This window comes from Poecilia reticulata, unplaced genomic scaffold (assembly GCF_000633615.1).
Source record: "Poecilia reticulata strain Guanapo unplaced genomic scaffold, Guppy_female_1.0+MT scaffold_275, whole genome shotgun sequence".
NCBI lineage: Eukaryota > Metazoa > Chordata > Actinopteri > Cyprinodontiformes > Poeciliidae > Poecilia > Poecilia reticulata.
The window spans coordinates 16,410-20,802 of NW_007615054.1; positions in this window are offsets into that span (position 1 = coordinate 16,410).

Sequence of the window (4,393 nt, forward strand, 5' to 3'; positions counted from 1 at the left end):
GGTGTTCTGGGTCAGTGTTCCGGTGTTCTGGGTCAGGATTTGTGCAGTTCCGGTGTTCTGGGTCAGTGTTCTGGTGTTCTGGGTTAGGATTCGTACGAACAGCGGGGTCATCTTCCTCTGAAGGGCCGACCGGCTTCACCCTGAAGAGCATCCAGATTTTAACTCTGCTGCTGCTGCAGCCGTTTTACTTCCAGGGAAAATGTCCGCCTTTCACCGAGGTCGTTCCGCTGAAGTGAGAATTTAATTCAGGACCTCTTGAGCGTCCGTCTGAGAGGGTTTTGGGGAATTACTTTGTCTCTTTGTGGACAGAAAGTTGTTTTTCAGGCCCTCAGAGAGACGAAGCTGCTTGAAACTAAAGGATTTGGGATGTTTTAAAGTCACGATTTGCAATTTTCTTGTTTCTTTTCTCAGAAAACACTCAGGACTTCATTTGGTTCTGTTCCACTTCGTTACACACAGTTCACCCAGAGAGATCAATTACATTTTTTTTTTCAAATAACTTGATTTTGATTTAAAATCTTTCCGCTATGTTGCTGCATCAGTAGAAAAACCTTCTTAAAATGTGAAAATCTAAGTTTATTCAAGACTTTGGAAGATGCAGAAATCCTAAAACATCAGCAGACATGAGCTGGTTGACTTTTATTTGCTGATGTGATGATTCTGCTGTCTTGCATGATGCAGACGTAAATTTCTGCAGGCCAGGCAGCCGGACCCGGGCTGGTTCTGGGCTCTTAGCTGCATGTTTGCCTCCGTTATCTGCCCCTTTCAGTCGCTAACAGCATCAGACCCTGATAACAGGCAGATGGACCAGAGATGCACCGGAGGAAGAGGAGCTGAATGGAAAACAGCAGATAATGGAGGGAGGGAAACTCACTTCCGTCTCTCCATTCATGGAGCTCAACAGAGCAAAGAAACAATGGAAACAGCAGAAATATTCATTAAGAAACAATCTGGGAGCGTCCAAAATGGTTTCCACACTTGTTAGCCAGGAGATGAAGTTGATCTGAACTGCAGACGACACTCGGTGTTTAATAGTTTCCTTCGTAATGAAATTGCTGCACTTCTCTTCCTGTTTGCCTCTGGAACCAATTTCACAGGCTGTTTACCTTAATTAAAACATTAAAAACTGATAAAACCAACAAAACGAGCTCATTTGAAAAATATTCTGCACTTTTTCTTGTTGGCCACTTGACACTGAGAGTTGGTTGAAGGTTTTAGTTTCTTCCTGAGGATTTTATTGATCAAATCTTCCTGCTTCTTCAGTCGGCAGATTGAACAGATGATGAAACAAGAAATGAATTCAGTCCAACTTCAGCTGAAGTTAACATGGCAAACACTTATCCTCATGTTATTATTACTTAAAAGTCGTTAGCTCTTTTTAAACCTAAAAGAATCATGAAACAAATTGAACAAATATCTAATTATTGCTGAGTTTCAAGCACAGACTCATATTTTTCATTCCTCTTTCTCTGGTTGATTCAGTTTGATTGGGGTCAAAATGAAAACTTGTTTCATTTCCAGCTGCTGTGGTTTTCACTGCTTGAGTCAAACCAACCAAACCATTTCAGCAACCTGTTCCCCTCCCCGCCTGTAGGGGCGCTGCACCAAGAAAACCTCTGAATAAGACGGTGAGCGCAGCCTCCTCCTTCACGAAATGTAAGCAGAGATGGAGTGGTGTCAGATTGTAGCAGTGGTAGGATTCACTATATAAACACTAGAGGTAGTGTTTGTTTTGGTTGTATTTACCCAGAATGCTTTGCACTTTGATCCACTTCCTGCTTTAGGAGCGGTTTCTGGTCCGCTTGGCGTTCAGATATGCATTAGAACCAGATTTCATTTCATCAGAATCCAGACCTGCAGGCGGACCAGAGTTTCACATCCAAAGCTCACCGAACGAACCGGATTATTATCCACCGTCTGTTAAAAAACCTCAACACGGTTTGGGTATATTAGCAAAAAAAGATATAAACTGTTATGTTAGTTGAAAAAGCTTCAAGCTACTTTTGTTTTTAAAGGAAAACCTTTTTTTCAAGATTTGTGAAAGCTTTGTTCCTTCTTTTCTTCTTTCTTTCTTAATTTTTTGTGTTTTCTTCTTTGTTTCTGAACAGTAACTTTAAAACTGGTTTCCAGTTTCCCACTGGTCAGAAGTTGAGCGACCCACAGCCATCCCAGTGTGGTTCACGTCTGGCTCCATGGCTCCCAGAACCCGGTACCGGTCCAGCAGGCCGTCTGTTTGCTGCAGATACGTGAATGTGGGTCAGGAGACAGCGACACGTCCATCTTTTTTCTCCTCCAGCCGTTTCCAGTAACGACGTCCGGCTCCGGACCGCCTCGGTACCGCCTTGGTACCGCCTCGGTACCGCCTCCATGTTCTGCTTCCTCTGAGCTCCTCATGCTGTTTGGGTTCATCGTTCCCCCGTGGATTTGCCCACCGGTGAAACTTCTGCTACCGATCAGATTTCTGCTGTGAACCAATCAGCAGGTCCAGTCTTAAAGCGACAGGACTCCATTTCTGCCTCCACCTGCTCTTTTAAATCAGGGGTTTCTCTTCAGGCCCTCGGGGGACGCCTCAACCTGGAGCCGTGCAGTTATGGAGATGAAGCAGGAAGTAAATCTGGAATAACTTCAGGGAGGATTTCAGAATTACAACCTGACACCTACTGTGACGATAATTCATCTTAAAGTTTGACTTGATTGTAGAATCTCAGCTTTTATGATGAAATACATAAATTCATGCAAAGTTTGATTAACGTGTGATGATTCAATCAAACGTTTTGGTTCATTTTTAGTCCAAGGCCAAAGAGTTCTGGTGCCGTAACGCAGCCCACAGCATCACAGAACCTCCACCGTACCCAACAACAGATTTTCAACTGTAAAATTCACCAAATTGACCAAAACACTGAGTTTTATTCAAGTCCAAGTTATGTTTCTACATGTTTATGTTTGTGAAAGTAGGACACGCCCATCTCATGGTTGCTATGGAAACTTGTTGCCTATTTTTGCTACAGATTGTCATCCTGCTCACTGCATGGAGACCAGATGAATATATATTTTTTTTACTTTTTAATTAATACTGTGACCTTTTCCAGATTTATAAACTGAATTCTTCTGCATTGTTTGATAACCACAATTAACTGGAAGTAATGAATGTTTTTCAGTGACTGTGTTGTGAATTGCTGCTGTATAAATAATCTGAATTAGATTTAATTTTGAACGCCGGATGCGTCTGCAGCTTATGGCTGAATTTTGTTTCATTTCAACATCGAGAAACAGCAGAAAAATAAACATTTTTAAGAGGAACGGCTGATTAAACGTCTTCAGTGTGGGTTCAGTGTGACAGAACCAGCTTCCTGGTGGCTCAGCAGACTGACGGCAGGACATTTATTTCTTTTATTGTCAGGTTTTGAGTGATGCTGCAGAGTCCAGCAGCTTTTGGCAGCTGACTGAGTCTCCAGCCTGACGGGAAACGATCAGCTGCTGGATGGAAACTCATTTTCCTCTGTGAACGTCTGAACCTGACGGATCCCAGCCAGCGTTTACACAAACCTCTGGACTCCAAATCAATCTAATTTATGGTCAATGTTATGAAACCTTCACCGGTCGCTTCGCTCTGCGCTGGAGACGTCAGAATCACTGAATAGTAAACATATTTCATGATGTTGTAGGTAAACTGTCCAACAGGAACATTAATATGGACACAGAGTGGATAAAACGGCAGTAATCGCTCGCTGAGGACAGTCTGCTCTCACATGTCGCCATTACTGTCCAATAACACGGAAAAAATGCTAATTTGTTGCGTTTTTCAATAAATGAAAGTCACTAGAGTCTGAAATGTTGGTGGATAAGTTGGTGAAGCGATTCCCCTCCAACCAGAACTGAACAAGAACGAAAGCTTGTTGAATATCTGGTTAAAAAAGATTGAATGTAAATTTATTAATTGTGAAAAATCATATTGAAATGTGTTATTTTCCCTTTTCTTTCCACTAGAGGGCGACTTTGTTTCTTTGTCGCTTAAAACCCAATAAAATACATTTATGTTTCATTATTACATCGGGGAATTTGAGACTTTGATCATTTTATTTACCGTGGACAACTTTCCTGAATAAATTTGGACATTTATTCAGAAAAGTTGTACGTAGGAACTAATACGTGGGATGTTGTTTCCACTGGGGCGCCTGAGAGAGACGCACCCCCTGGTGGCGCATGAGGAGAATAGCAAGTAGCGGCAGAAACGGCCAATTTAAGTTAAAACAGTTTAATAAGTAATGAAAGTTAGTTATAAGGAGGTGATTTCTACCTCTAAAGAAGAAAATGTTTATGTTGTAAATGATTAAACTCTCATTGAAGTTTATGTTGCTTCAGTTGGATGGTGGTGCAGTAGATCCTCCATCCC